Consider the following 17,053-nt stretch of genomic DNA (forward strand, 5'->3'; position numbering starts at 1 on the left):
GAGAAAACTAAAAGCAAAATCACCCCAAACAAAAAAATGCGTCCTGGCACTTGCATTGTGTCCCATTTTCCAACACTCATAAAAAGTGTACCTTTATAGGTTAGCGCATTCTTTCAATTAATATGTATTCAGAGTGACCCTGACTATCACTGTCTTCATTTTCAAGGCATTTTACTGTATAGTTTTGGAGAAAACTAAAAGCAAAATCACCCCAAACATCAAACTCCATTGTTGCACTGATTATTTCCGCGCATAATCAAACACTCATAAAAAGTGTTCCTTTATAGATTAGCTCATTCTTTCAATTGATATGTGTTCAGAGTGAGCCTGACTATCAATGTATTTATTTGTCCTTGCGCTTTCACTGTGTCCCATTTTCCAACACTCATAAAAAGTGTTCCTTTATAGGTTAGCTCATTCTTTCAATTGATATTTGTTCAGAGTGAGCCTGACTATCGCTGTATTTATTTTCAAGGCATTTTACTGTATAGTTTTGGAGAAAACTAACAGCAAAATCACCCCAAACAACAAAATGCGTCTTGGCACTTTTACTGTGTCCCATTTTCCAACACTCATAAAAAGTGTTCCTTTATAGGTTAGCTCATTCTTTCAATTGATATGTGTTCAGAGTGAGCCTGACTATAACTGTATTTATTCTCAAGGCATTTTACTGTATAGCTTTGGAGAAAACTAAAAGCAAAATCACCCCAAACATCAAACTCCATTGTTGCACTGATTATTTCCGCATATTCCAACACTCATAAAAAGTGTTCCTTTATAGGTTAGCTCATTCTTTCAATTGATATGTGTTCAGAGTGAGCCTGACTATAACTGTATTTATTCTCAAGGCATTTTACTGTATAGCTTTGGAGAAAACTAAAAGCAAAATCACCCCAAACATCAAACTCCATTGTTGCACTTTGATTATTTCTGTATATTCAAACATTCATAAAAAGTGCTCCTTTATAGGTTCGCTCATTCTTTCAATTGATATGTGTTCAGAGTGACCCTGACCATCACTATATTCATTTTCAAGTCATGTTACTGTATAGATTTGGAGAAAACTAAAAGCAAACTCACCGAAAACATCAAACTCTATTGTTGCACTTTGATTATTTCCGTATATTCAAACATTCATAAAAAGTGTCCCTTTATAGGTTAGCTCATTCTTTCAATTCATATGTATTCAGAGTGACCCTGACTATCACTGTATTTATTATCACTGTTTTTATTTTCAAGGCATTTTACTGTATAGTTTTGGAGAAAATTAATGGCAAATTCACTCCAAAAAACAAAGTGCATTCTAGCAGTTGCACTATTACCTATTTTCATACACTATTACCTATTTTCAAGTAATTTTACTGTATAGTTTTGGAGAAAACTAAAAGCAAAATAACCCCAAACAACAAAATGCGTCTTGGCACTTGCACTGTGTCCCATTTTCCAACACTCATAAAAAGTGTTCCTTTATAGGTTAGCTCATTCTTTCAATTGATATGTGTTCAGAGTGAGCCTGACTATCACTGTATTTATTTTCCAAGGCATTTTACTGTATAGTTTTGGAGAAAACTAAAAGCAAAATCACCCCAAACAACAAAATGCGTCCTTGCGCTTTCACTGTGTCCCATTTTCCAACACTCATAAAAAGTGTTCCTTTATAGGTTAGCTCATTCTTTCAATTGATATTTGTTCAGAGTGAGCCTGACTATCACTGTATTTATTTTCCAAGGCATTTTACTGTATAGTTTTGGAGAAAACTAAAAGCAAAATCACCCAAAACATCAAACTCCATTGTTGCACTTTATTTCCGCATATTCCAACACTCATAAAAAAAATTTCCTTTATAGGTTAGCTCATTCTTTCAATTGATATGTATTCAGAGTGACCCTGACTATCACTGTCTTCATTTTCAAGGCATTTTATGGTATAGTTTTGGAGAAAACTAAAAGCAAAATAACCCCAAACAACAAAATGCGTCCTGGCACTTGCACTGTGTCCCATTTTCCAACACTCATAAAAAGTGTTCCTTTATAGGTTAGCTCATTCTTTCAATTGATATGTATTCAGAGTGAGCCTGACTATCACTGTGAAAACTAAAAGCAAAATCACCCAAAACATCAAACTCCATTGTTGCACTTTGATTATTTCCGTATATTCAAACATTCATAAAAAGTGTTCCTTTATAGGTTAGCTCATTCTTTCAATTGATATGTATTCAGAGTGGCCCTGACTATTACTGTATTAATTTACAAGTCAGTTTTGGAGAAAATTAAAAGGCAAATTCACAGCAAGCATCTGAGTGCATAAGCACTTTTACATCACGTCCCATTTTCAAACACTCATACAAATCTTTCTTTTATAGGTTTCCTCGTTCTTTCAATTGATTCCTGTTCACATTGACACTGACTAATACTGTATTAATTTTTAAATATTTTTACTTTATGGTTTTGGAGAAAATTAAAGGCAAATTCACCCCAAGCATCTAAGTGCATAAGCACTTTTACATTATGTCCTATATTCAAACACTCATAAAAATCTTTCCTTTACAGGTTTGCTCGTTCGTTCAATTTATTCCTGTTCACAGTCACCCTGACTAATACTGTATTAATTTTCAAATATTTTTACTGTATAGTTTTGGAGAAAATTAATGGCAAATTCACTCCAAAAAACAAAGTGCATTCTAGCAGTTGCACTATTACCTATTTTCAAACACTCATAAAAATCTTTCCTTTATAGGTTTGCTCATTCTTTCAATTGATTCCTGTTCACATTGTCCCTGACTATTACTGTATTAATTGTCAAATATTTTTACTTTATAGTTTTGGAGAAAATTAAAGGCAAATTCACCCCAAGTATCTATATGCACCTTTGCACTTTTACATCACGCCCCATTTTCAAACACTCATAAAAATATTTTCTTTAGAGGTTTGCTCGTTCTTTTAATTGATTCCTGTTCACAGTGTCCCTGGCTATTACTGTATTAATTTTCAAATATTTGTACTGTATAGTTTTTGAGAAAATTAAAGGCAAATTCACCCCAAGCATCTAAATGCATAAGCACTTTTACATCATGTCCCATTTTCAAACCCTCATAAAAATCTTTCCTTTATAGGATTCCTGTTCACAGTGACCCTGACTATTACTGTAATGATTTTCATGTAATTCTACTTTACAGTTTCTGGGAAACGCAAACTCACTCCAAAAATGTTTTTATAGAGTGTATTGTCAACGTGTTTATGACAAGTGAAATGTGAGAAAAAAATTGATTTTCCCCAGTTGTTGTTTTATAAGCCCGCTCCACTTTGCGCTCACGTCTCGCCTCTTTTGCAGTGTCTGGAAGCACTGCCTTTTAGAATGTCCTGCGACGGGGGGCCCCCCAAAAGGCTGCGGGGGTGTCCCATACGCCACTGTAGGTAACCAAACACTTTCTGGTCCCCAATAACTCTGATAGTATTTTTTCTCTACTATGGAAGTTACTGGGGACCAGCAGCTGTTTAGTTACCCACATTCTTTAAAGTATCTTCTTTTGTGTTCAACAGAAGAAAGAACTTTATGCAGGTTTAGAACAGCCTGGGTAAATTATGGCAGAAGTTTCATTTTTGGGTGAACCATACCTTTAAAGTGACAGACACATCCGTGCTTCTAAAGGTATAGGCCTAGTGTTTTTTATTTTATTTGGATAGTCTGTTAATATAATATTCCATTCATTATCAGAGCTTGGTAGACTATTATATTTTTAGACATTATTAGACAGATTAAGTAGTAGATTATAATTAATGTTAGACCCTATTTATTAATTTATAATTTAAATTAATCATAAATATATATACATAATAAATAATCGTACGTCATATACAATTTGACATTTTAAAAAGTTAAAAAAAAAGCTAAATTATTTAGATAGAAATTGGACAAATAATTACATAATAATGTAGTCCTAATTTAAGCAAATTAATAAAAAAAGAAAAATACAAAAAGAAAAATTAATCCCATCCAGCTAACAACTGCAGAACTGTAAAGACTAATAATAATAATTAATAATTATAAATAATCAAATTTAAAATAACAATATTAATGTGTTCTGTTGCAAGAGTACACATTTGAGAATGTTTTCTCATGGTTTATTGTTGAGCTATGAGTTCATTTGTGTCCTTGATCATTTGTGTCCTTGGTGTTTGTTTTTTGTTTTTGTTTTGTTTGTTTTTTTGGGGGGGGAGGGGGTAAAAGGCTGAAGGTGGCAACCCTAATAGCTACTGAAAATGTATTTTATGTATTTACAATTACATACATTAGGTTACAATTAATATTACGGATAAGAGAAACAATAGGTGGTGTTGATCCTCAAAAAAGTGACACTTATCTTGGTTAAGCATGTAGCATGTTGTACATGCTAAACTCATTATGTAAAAATGCCAAATATTCGAGATTGTCGATACCAATTATGATAGTTAGAATTAGTAATTGAAACCCCCATATTAAAATCACTCTTGCTAAAGAGTGTAATTGCAACGTTAATTACGTTATGATTATATTATATTACTGTGGAGTAAATATTACAACAGCAAATAAAGAGCAAGGTTAAAGTGCATGAAATGGATTACCATTTGTATTTATTTTTACTACAAATTCCATGGTTAAACTATGGTTAGTGTAACAAAAACCATGGTTAATTTGTGGTTACCATGGTTTGACAATAGTAACCATTGTCTTGGGATTTATAGTAAAATCATTGTTAATTTTCGTAAGGGTTGTGTTGTTGTCTGCCCTAGCTCCCCCTAAACCTATTATAAAATATGATTATTTGTCTGCTAAAGGACTACTGTTACATGTAACTAGTTACTCCCCAACACTGGTAATAATATATTTTATATTTTACTATTTTATTATATTTAATTTATGTAATTAAATACTCATCATAATAGCTAGCAATATAGTGTATACTATGGTGTAATCATATTTAATTTTTTACCTTGGTTAGAATAAAAAAAAAATCAAGAAAAAGTTACACTAAGGTACAGTACAGTACAGTACAGTACTAGTACATTTATTCAAAGTAGTCATGGGAAATTAGTTCTAGTAAGTTTGTGTATTGTAATGTTTGAATTGTTCAGACTTACAAATGACAGTCATCAGTGTATGACTAATCTTGTATCTAAAAGCAAAGGCAAGCTTACAAAGATCATTAATATAGCCAGTAAGATAATATTGGACCCCCAGAGGCAGCTGGTGGAATTATATACAAATCAGACCAGGAGGAAAGCCTCACAAATAGCTCAGGACGCCACTCACCCTCTTCAACATGAATTTGAAAAACTCCCTTCAGGCAGACAATACTGGGTACCCACAGCAACAAGAAATATAAAAAAAAATCTTTTATGCCATCTGCCATTACAGAACAATAATTTGTCTACGTATATTATGCTAATTGCTGTAATCAATTTATTAATATTACCTAGTTATTTATTTATGGTTTTAGTGTTATTAGCCTATCTTTATACATTTATTTTATATCCTATGTTTCTGTAGTCCATGGGGCACGAGGTCCCTGTATGTTTTGTGTGCTTGTTGTATTGGACTATGAAGTTAAGTATAGTTGTGGTATATGTTATTGTGGGGCCGAAGATAAATTTCCACATGTGTGGACAATAAAGATGTTCAGTTCAGTAATCTGCTGTGTTCAGGTTCAGGCTTTGATGCTGAATATAAACTGCAGTGTTTCTGTAAGCTGACAGTCAGACAGTGTGACGAGCAGAAGAATATGGAGGGATGCCTGACATTCATTTTACTCTCTTCCATAATCACCATAACCACATCTGGTAAGTACAAAATAAACAGTAAAGAGGTGAAATGATACATAAGCAGTTTATCTGTGATGGCCTCATATCACTAGAAACGGAACAGAGGCCTGTGTAATCAGAAATAGAGATTTTGAGACACCAGACTATTAATTATCAGTAATATTTTAGAATTTATTAATGCATGTACAGACGACCAGTGTAATGACAAGATGATTTGTCAGATTGTCTTGTTCAGAGGAGCGCTCAGCTTCAGCTTTAGTTGTCCAGATAAGAATAATATATTTATATTTGTGTGTACTGTGTTCTCTGTATCATATGAATATGTTCTTTAGCTTTGCAATATTCTACAGATGATTGTAGGGTGTTCTACTCCTACTGGCTAAATCTCTCTCTTTCATATACAGACTTCAAAACTGTTAGGTTGGTCAGTGATAACAGTCTCTGTGCTGGTCGAGTGGAGGTTCATCATGATGGTCAATGGGGAACAGTGTGTGATGATGACTGGGATATGACTGATGCTGTAGTGGTGTGTAGAGAGGCAGGATGTGGAGAGGCTGTGGAGGCTCTGGGTGATGATAAGGCTCATTTTGGACCAGGATCAGGACCAATCTGGATGGATGATGTGGACTGTAGCGGATCAGAGTCTACACTGAAGAACTGTAGCTCAAATGGATTGGGTGTTAATAACTGCGGTCATGATGAAGATGCTGGAGTCAGATGCTCAGGTGAGCTGCTTCATACATCATTCTATTAATGCATCTCTGATCAGACTTTCCACCATAAACATCATATATGCAAATCATTGGCATGTAATAATTGGCATGTAATTCAATTAAAAATAATTCATAATTCATAAAAAACACAAAGCTAATTAGCAAATTGTATGGTCTAACATATGTACTTTTATGCATTAAAAATCCATTGTTACTTATAGGACATGCTGTTGTTTTATGTCCATATTATAATCTTAGTGACAGATGGTCATTGTTGTGTAAACAGAATCAGAAACCTTAACCTATGGAAGGTCAAGACTTGTTGCTGGGTCTCACCTGTGCTCTGGGAGAGTGGAGGTGCTTCTTGTAGGTGGTTGGGGTTCAGTGTGTGACACTGCCTTTGACCAGCAGGATGCAGAGGTTGTGTGTAGAGAGCTGGACTGTGGGGCTCCTGTACAGGTGCTGGGAGCAGCTGCTTTTGGCAAAGGAGACACTCAGATGTGGACACAAGAGATTCAGTGTAGAGGAAATGAATCAAACATTGAACACTGTCCATCATCAACCTCACAAAATATAACCTGCACACATGACAATGATGTAGGACTGATATGTTCAGGTAAAATGTTCAACTTCTTTTTAAAGAAATGCAATGTCAATTCCTAAATATACAAAAAATGTATCATATTATTAGTACCTTCTTGGTATGATCACTAAGCTCCAAGTTCTTTGTCTAGGTTTTATTAATCTCAGGCTGGTAAATGGTCCTGACATTTGTTCTGGTCGAGTTGAACGTCAGTACTTCAGTAAATGGGGCACAGTGTGTGATGCATGCTGGGATATGAGAGCTGCCAGTGTCCTCTGTAGACAGCTGAATTGTGGGATTGCTGTGTCTGTTGTGGGATCAGACTGGTTTGGAGAGGGAAGTGATGAAATCTGGGCTGATGTGTTTGATTGTGACGGGAATGAAACAAAACTCTCAGAATGTTCCATCTCTTCATGGAGTCGAGCTCAGTGTTCTCATAGTCGAGATGTTGGAGTCATCTGCTCTAGTGAGGGATATGAGAGCTGCCAGTGTCCTCTGTAGACAGCTGAATTGTGGGATTGCTGTGTCTGTTGTGGGATCAGACAGGTTTGGAGAGGGAAGTGGTGAAATCTGGGCTGATGTGTTTGATTGTGACGGGAATGAAACAAAACTCTCAGAATGTTCCATCTCTTCATGGAGTCGAGCTGAATGTTCTCATAGACGAGATGTTGGAGTCATCTGCTCTGGTGAGTCCTTTCTGACTTTATGTATTATCATGTAAAATGTAATATCAGTGTAAGCATATTCTCAAACTTGGAATATTTCAGTAAAATGTCTGATGTTTCATTTAGATTCCTCTCTGGCTCTTCATGATGGTCTGGTGCGGTTGTCTGGAGAGAGACAGTGTGAGGGGGAGGTGGAAGTTTTCGTTCAGCAGGTCTGGAGGAGAGTTCTGCTGGACTCCTGGAGTCTCACTGAATCCTCTGTGGTCTGCAGACAGCTGGGCTGTGGCTCTGTGCTGAACTTCTACGGCTCCTCTTCATCCAGTCCTGAACACAGTCATGAGTGTGTGACGGGCTTCCAGTGCTCTGGGAGTGAAGCTCATCTGGGGAACTGCAGCTCTCCACAAACTCTCAACTGCAGCTCCACACAACAGCTGTCAATCACCTGCCTTGGTGAGATGAACATTATCTGGACAGATTGTTCAGTTGTTCGTGATCAATAATATGTTTTTCTGTCTCTGAATATCAGTTCGCGGGTCCATCAGGCTGGTGGGTTCTGGGGGAGACTGTGCAGGGAGGCTGGAGGTTTTTCACAGCGGCTCATGGGGGACAGTGTGTGATGACTCCTGGGATATTAAAGATGCTCATGTGGTGTGCAGACAGCTGCAGTGTGGAGTGGCCCTCAGTAACCAGCAGGTACCAGCCTGGTTTGGTCCTGGTTCTGGACCCATATGGCTGGATGAGGTGGAGTGTGAGGGGAATGAGACGTCCCTGTGGAGCTGCTCTTCTCCAGGCTGGGGAAAACATGACTGTCAACACAAGGAGGATGTAGGAGTCGTGTGCTCAGGTAAACATGCTGCTATATATATAGTTTTTTGTTTCATTCAAATGTACATTTATGGTTAGGGTTTAGAAATAACCTTGCAACACATTCACATATCCATAATGCCCAGATTTGCCACTTTTGGTATTTTAAAATTACATTTTCTTTTCATTTCCATCTAGAATTTAAAGAGATCAGGTTAACTGAGGGCTGTGAAGGGAATGTGGAGGTTTTCTACAAGGGATCCTGGGGTGGTTAGGGTTTAGAAATAACCTTGCAACACATTCACATATCCATAATGCCCAGATTTGCCACTTTTGGTATTTTAAAATTACATTTTCTTTTCATTTCCATCTAGAATTTAAAGAGATCAGGTTAACTGAGGGCTGTGAAGGGAATGTGGAGGTTTTCTACAATGGATCCTGGGGTAATGTGTGTTACAACCAGATGGACAGAGACACAGCGAGTCTGATCTGTCAAGAGCTGAACTGTGGAAGATCTGGTGTTTTGTCTGATTCTACAACAAGAGTGGAATCAGCTCATAACTGGCTGGATAAAGTAAAATGTCGACCACATGACTCAAATCTGTGGCAGTGTCCATCTTCACCCTGGGGGCAGAATGACTGTGATGGAGATGAAGTGGCCAAAATCACTTGCTCAAGTGAGATGATATTTAAATCATGTAAAATGGTCTTCGTAATCATGTTTCTTTATACACAATGTTTATATCTTTATAAAACTGAGCTGAGCTGATGGAGAGCCTATGATTTCTGATGCTTAAATTATACGTTTTTTTTTTTTCACATTGATGATGTTTCATTGAGAGATGTCTTGTATCCTATAATGTTCTCTTCATGTTTTAATCTTAGAGGAGGAGAATCGTGAGACTCCTCGGAGTCATCTGACATGTTTTGTCTTTCCATCTTCTCAACAGAAACAGTGTTCAAGTAAGTTTTGGACAAAAAATTTACATTTAAGTTAATGTAAACCTTGTTTGTAAATAAATTATTAAATTATGTGCATTCAAACAAAAACAAGAAGTTGAATCATACATTTAAAGACACCTCGGATCAGTTTCATTGTATGTTTTGTTGTAAATGTTGTGCTGAAGCTGATCAGTGCTGGTTGATGTGTGTGTTTTAGATCATGTTCCTCTCAGACTGAGTGGAGGGGAGGGCCGGTGCTCTGGGAGGCTGGAGGTGTATCATAACGCTGTGTGGGGCTCAGTCTGTGATGATCAGTGGGACATCAGCGATGCTCAGGTGGTCTGCAGGCAGCTGGGTTGTGGAGCAGCACTGAGGGCTGATGGGAATTCAGTCTTTGGTGCTGGTGAAGGTGTTGTGTGGATGAACAAAGTTGAGTGCAGAGGGAATGAGGCATGTTTATATTTGTGTGTGTGAGTGTGTGTGTGTCTCTTCCTGTGAGTATTTTTAGATTGTCATAAGGAGGAATGGGTTCATGTGAGGATACTTGTGTGTTTGCTAATAGGCCCAAAAAGGGATTTCTGCCTATAATGCTTTTAAATGTGAATAATTAATATTTGTGTTGTCTTCTTTATGATCCAGAGGAAATGAGGATTCAGTCTGTTTGTAATGATGAACATGTTTCTGACTGCTCTGCTCTTCTTTAACAGGGAGTCTCATCTCTGAAGAACTGCATTCTGGGTATGAAGATGCTGATGAGCTTCTCTCAGGTTTGAGAGCTGAAGCACACATTCACTCCACATTCCACTCAGAAAAGACCCCTTTTTAATGAATTCACATAAATTAATATATAAATGAGTGAAGCTCAGTCTGTGATGATCAGTGGGACATCAGCGATGCTCAGGTGGTCTGCAGGCAGCTGGGTTGTGGAGCAGCACTGAGGGCTGATGGGAATTCAGTCTTTGGTGCTGGTGAAGGTGTTGTGTGGCTGAACAAAGGTCAATGCAGAGGGAATGAGATTCACCTGTGGGACTGTCCTTTCTCCCTGAATAACCACACTGACTGCTCACGCAAGAAGCTTGTTACACTCAACTGTGTAGGTCAGGCAAAATTTCTGGATCATTTCAGTGCTAATAATGTTTGTTTAAATCAATCATTTACATAATTGTTTATGTGTTTGTGTCTATTTTGCCAGATTTGTCAGTGTCCACTACTCCTGCCACAACAGCATCAGCTTCTCCTCCAGTGCGCTCAACATCAGTCTCTCCTCCAGTGCCCTCAACATCAGTCTCTCCTCCACAAACTCCTCCAGCAGCGTCTCTCTCCGTCCCCCCAGTGCTTGTGATTGTTCTGGGAGTTGTGCTCTTACTGCTCTTAGTGCCACTGCTTATACTGATTCAGCAGAACAGAGTGATGAGGAGAGGTAGGAGAGATCCAGAGACTGTCATATTGTGTCTTATTCAGTGTGTGATCAGTCATGTGTTGTGAACTGACAGCAGGTTTGTCTGCCACTCAGAAAAGACCCCTTTTTAATGAATTCACATAAATTAATATATAAATGAGTGAAGTGAACTAATTATTTGACATATTTGATTAATGACCCAATACTATTAAAATACTGCTGTTTACTTAAATATTAACAGTTTTCTCTCCTATTTCAGCAAAAGAGTTCAAGACTGCATATTATGATGATGTCACCAACAGCAGTGGCCTAAAAGGTCAGGGACCTTTTTAACTGATCACATGATTCTTTACCAAATATAAATTCTCAGTCTCATGACCTGCAGCAAGAACATATTTTGGCTTTTGTATCCAAACATATTGTGTGCTGATGCAGAAGAGATGCTGAAGGAAATCACACCGGGATACTATGATGATGTCATCACTGATGGACTGAAACCAGATCGTGAGACAGGTGTCCCTCTCTTACTCTACAACAGCATATAATATACTTTTAAATTAAATTAAATTAAATTAAAGACAGATATTTCAAATTGGTTTTTAATGTAATGAATGTGTGTCTGTGATGAATTTGTGAATTTGTAGAAGACACACCTGAGAGCTATGATGATGTCATGATGAGCAGCCAGAACGCTGATATCAAAAAAGGTGTTTTACTTTATCAATTAAAATAATAATAATAATAATATTCCTTTAAAATCAAGATCGTTACAGATAATAATTTAAATTGCTGCCTTAATGGGCTTTTTGGTTTACATTTAAATTGAGTCATATTTTTATGTGCAGTGGACACACCAGAGAATTATGATGATGTCATCATTAATAGACCGAGCTCTCAAGGGGTAACAGGTGAGATGCACAGAACTACTTTTTTTTATCGGCCTTTTCATGTTTACATGAGTATCAGACATTCGCTCTGTGTAATCAAGTCACTGAAGGTTTTTTGGTTTACATTTAAATTGACTCATATTTTTATGTGCAGTGGACACACCAGAGAATTATGATGATGTCATCATTAATAGACGGATCTCTCAAGGGGTAACAGGTGAGATGCACAGAACTACATTTTTTTATCGGCCTTTTCATGTTTACATGAGTATCAGACATTCGCTCTGTGTAATCAAGTCACTGAAGGGAAAAGGGATCCTTCAAATGTGATAAAGTGTTTTAGAAACTGAAATGATATTTTTATGTCATTCTTGATCAGAGGGAGTTCAGGAGGAGTATGACGATGTGATGAGTGTCAGTGAAGATGTGAGAAACCTGTTGGGTAAGTTATTGTAACCCTTTTGTTCTCATTATATTAACATCTTCATTTAGATTTTAATATTTTTAATATTTTTCCAGTTGTTTAGACTTAAAATATTTATTCATTTACAGTATTTGACATGATTTAAGATTTTGTTTTTAATAACAGATTATGATGATGTGGAGGAGGAGTCAAACAAAGAAGGGGGCCATTTGGCTCAATGATCACACCCACTGCTTAGGTTCAACACATCTGAACAAAGTTTGAGTTATTGATATGTCAAATCTCAGGTTTTTATATTTTTCCCCATTTTTTGTATTAAATCTGTTATGCCTTTGTGGGATTTTGTTGGATTTTTTTGGCCTTGTTAATAGCAATAAAAAAAGTTTTTGTATGTCAGTAAGAGATTACATGATGTCTGAAGTCAAATGTATGATCTTACCTTATAAAGCACAAACAGTGACAATCAAAGACATCCTAAATATAAACCCAAATGACCATCAGTGATGTAACAGCCCTCAGCTTCACCGCAGAAAGAACTGGAGTTCATGAGTGGATAATGCTGAAAAAATACTTGCATTTATTTTGGATGTGATAAGTAACTTTCACAATAGAAAGAAAAGAAATAACAATCAACTAAAATCAACTGTATCAACTATTATTCTCTTATGTGATCAGGCGTGTTATAAACCAATAAATTATGCATTTTGCTTGTCTGCTGGGCTTTTATATTTTACTTATAAACTACTTTTATATTCTACATTTTGCTGTAGAAGTACTGTGTTATATATGTGTAATTCAACGACCTGTAACGCGTTTAAAATATTTATTCTCTATACACCATTATGCAACAATATAATATAACAATATATTATGACTTAACAATGCTTAACAACAGAATATTAAAATCCCAGTGCAGCTCATGTCATATCTATTAATATAAAACAAGCACAGTTGCCTGTTGTGTGACGTAATGCAATTTCATCAATACACAAGGTAATGTCCTTCTACTTTTGATATTCTTTTGTTTGTAAATTATCCTTACCTGCAGTACTGAGTTTGAGATCTTCTTCATTGATGACAAACAACATTATGGAGCTGCAGGTTTCTTTTTTCCATTTTATTATCTCTATGTTAATACAGTATACACTCACTGGCCACTTAAACTGCTCGTTAACACAAATATCTAATCAGCCACTCATGCCTTAATGATTTTAGATATGTAAGTCTGCAAGACCGCAAGTGCACAAGAAGTGCTATTAACGGATGCCCAGGCTTTGTTCTTCATGGCTAAAGTAGCAGCGTGTAACCAAGTAATAAATGTAGCTTGCAGCTCACTCTCAGTGAAAATAATCACATGATTGCTCTAGTAACCAGCAGCAGTAGTGGTTTTAACCATCATGCAAACCATGCAAGTGTGTGGGGCTCCTGTGGGACCCCCTCCCCTGGAACGTGATTTGTACCGAGGGGGCCTGGGGTCTTGACGTTGCTTAGGGCCCACAAAGTGGTAAAGCCACCCCTGACCAGTCGGCTATGGTGGTCAGACTTTGCAGCTGTTTTGAACGTGCTGAAAAATCAGGAACATTTTACAGGAACAGCTCCATTTAGGGTCAGAACACCAAAAACCCAGACTGTTCCTGGAGAACGAGGAGGTCTGGTAATCCTACTTTAAAGGCCGTTATTATACAACTGAATGAAAATACCAGAAATATCACTCTCACTGCTACAGTGTATTTACATTATTCTGTCTCTGAGTTGTAGAATATATTATAGCAGTAGACAAAAAGTAAAAACAATGTGCTGTGAAATGAGCTCTACATGAATGAAATTAGATTTGTAGCATTCTCTAGAAATATTTTTTCTTTTTTCTGTCACAAAAAAAGTTCACCAGGGAAAAGTTCCCTCATGTGGAGACACAAGGACTAGACTCTTGTCTGCTCCTCTTTACAATAAGAAGTGTTTTGCTGCCATCAACTGGAATAATTACACATGACAGTGTTAAACACACATCTACAGCTACATATGTCTTTGATATAATCAGGGGCGCAATTGCACATTTGCCGAGGGGTATGCAAGATCAGTGTCGGTGCCCCCCGTATTCTAGTAGCCCCTAACACTAACTCCCGCAGAAAACTTTCTGCAGATCAATGACCAAAAGCCTATTCACTAGCTTGTGCATGGAATACACCAGATACAAACTTATCAGGAGTGAAAAAGGTGGAATAAAGGGGAGGGAAAAAGTGTGTCGCATAACATCCCCTTTAACTCCTGATGGCGGACCCCAGACAGTAGAACACATTTATTTATTTATTTTTATTTTCAAACATGTCATATTGCTCACTTTTTAGTTAGGTAATTTGAATATATATATTCATTCATTATTCATAATTCATTCATTATTCATAATTCATTCATAATTCATTTGCCTCAAAGTTATTCATATTTTTGCACATTTTTATATAAAATCAGAACACTGTAAGTAAAAATTACTTTAAAGAACATCTGCATTTTTTTTTCTCCATTTTTACTTATAGAGATAATTCATGGAAAATTTTAATGAATCCAGCTCTGATATGGGTTGCTATGGTGACGCAGGATTGTTTATGCATTAAATGCGTGGCTACGAGAAAAATATGTCGTTCCCTCAGCATAAGAAGTCGTGGCCACGAGAAATGGATGTCGTTCCCTCAACATAGCATCTCGAGGCCACGACATAAGGATGATCGTTACCTCAACAAAATGATCTCGTGGCCACGACATAATATCACGTTCCCACGAGTTAATATGACGTTCCCTCAAATTAATATCTAGTGGCCACCACATATAATCACGTTCCCACGAGTTATTATGTCGTGGCCACGACAACACTAAGTGAACCGAACATGTCACTTTACGGGCACCGTAGATTATATCTTTGGAATAGAAACCAATATTTATTTACAAATGTTGTCTGAATAGCCCTCTATTTGTTGTACACAAAGAGTCCTGTTCATTTTATAATGTATTAACATACTGTTCATAGTGCTCTTGGTTAGAACATTATAACAGTATAGTGAAAATATAAATACAGACGAACTGTAGTCCCAAAACATAACTTTAAAATGTTCAGATTATTATAATTTATATATGTATCACAAATGTCAAACATTTTTTGGGTGTGAAGTAAAGTGTTAAGTGTCTGAAGTGAGCAGTCAGTCATCAGTGCTTGTATCTGCTGTGTTCAGGTTCAGGTTTGATGCTGAATATAAGCTGCAGTGTTTCTGTATCAATCTGCTTTAAGTTTAGTGTGACTTTATCTCCACACTGACTTATGACTGACACGAGTCTGTCCTCAGTGAAGTGTCTCTTCACGCTGGAGGAGGAGCCCCGCTCATCAGCGCTGACACTTTATTGATATATATGGAGAAAATAAAAATGCTGCTTTCTGATTTGTCACTGATTGTGTTTGATGATTTCCTCTGTTGTGTCTAATAAGGTAAGAGTGAGTGTCATTGGCAGCTGTGAGTCTCTCTCTCTCTTTAGGGGGCTGACAGGAGCCAGTTTCTTCAGTGTGTTTGAGGGAGCAGACGAGAAACTTGTGCTGACAGAGTCAAACAGACAGTGTGACGAGCAGAAGAAGATGGAGGGATGCCTGAAACTTGTTTTACTGTCCTCTATAATCACTATACCAATATCTGGTAAGTACACACATACAGAGTAAAAAGGTGAAATGATACATGTTTTAATGAGCAGTTTATCTACAATGGCCTCATATCACTAGAAACTGAATTGAGGCCTGTATAATCTCTAGAAACTAAGATTGAGTGACACTAGGTCATTAATTATCAATTAAATTTTATAAGCAATTTAAGCTTTTACAAGGTAACAACTTAAAGATAACAAGATTATTTGAAAAAAATCTCTTGTCCAGCTTGGAATATCAATATATATTTCCATTTACTGACCTCTTTATGTGTTATGTTTCTCAACATTGCCATATTCCGCCAATGATTGTAATAGTCTGTACTACTATTGTGCTTAAATCATTTTCTCTTTTTCATACAAATTTAGAGACTGTTAGGTTGGTTGGTGGTAACAGTCCCTGTCGTGGTAGAGTGGAGGTTCATCATGATGGTCAGTGGGGAACAGTGTGTGATGATGACTGGGATATAACTGATGCTAAAGTGGTGTGTAGAGAGCTGGACTGTGGAGAGGCTGTGGAGGCTCTGGGTGATGATAAGGCTCACTTTGGACCAGGATCAGGACGAATCTGGATGGATAAAGTAGACTGTAGTGGATCAGAGTCTACACTGAAGAACTGTAAGTCAAGAGGATGGGGTATACATGCCTGTGGTCATGGTGAAGATGCTGGAGTCAGATGCTCAGGTAAGCCTAGCAATCTGCTTAATTGTTTTGTTAGAAAAACAAAATAAATAATTTAAATTATATTCATCTTAATAATGAAAGAATTAGCACATCACACATTTTTGTTATGCTGATTTTTATTTGTGATGTAGACACATGCCACATTCCCAGACTCGTTTCTGTGCACTGGGAAATTTGAGATAAATCATGTGCAGACCTGGGTTTTAGTAACTGAAAAGTAAATGTTTTTTTGTGTACCACTCTGAATAACCACTTTTTGTGTGTGTTTTTATGTAATATGCAGATCATAAACATTCTAGACTTGTAAATGGGTCTCACCTGTGCTCTGGGAGATTAGAGGTGATTCATGGGAACACATGGGGCACAGTGTGTGATGCTGCCTTTGACCAGCAGGATGCAGAGGTTGTGTGTAGAGAGCTGGACTGTGGGGCTCCTGTACAGGTGCTGGGAGCAGCTGCTTTTGGCAAAGGAGACAC

The 17,053-nt window shown here is 37.1% G+C and overlaps 1 pseudogene; it reads left to right on the forward strand.

Moving 5' to 3' along the window:
- The first annotated feature begins 5,577 nt into the window (after nucleotides 1-5,577).
- Nucleotides 5,578-17,053, forward strand: part of LOC107718859 (antigen WC1.1-like) — a 17,557-nt pseudogene continuing 6,081 nt past the window's right edge.

Source organism: Sinocyclocheilus rhinocerous, unplaced genomic scaffold (genome assembly GCF_001515625.1).
Source record: "Sinocyclocheilus rhinocerous isolate Xijiao unplaced genomic scaffold, SAMN03320098_v1.1 scaffold12891, whole genome shotgun sequence".
Lineage (NCBI taxonomy): Eukaryota > Metazoa > Chordata > Actinopteri > Cypriniformes > Cyprinidae > Sinocyclocheilus > Sinocyclocheilus rhinocerous.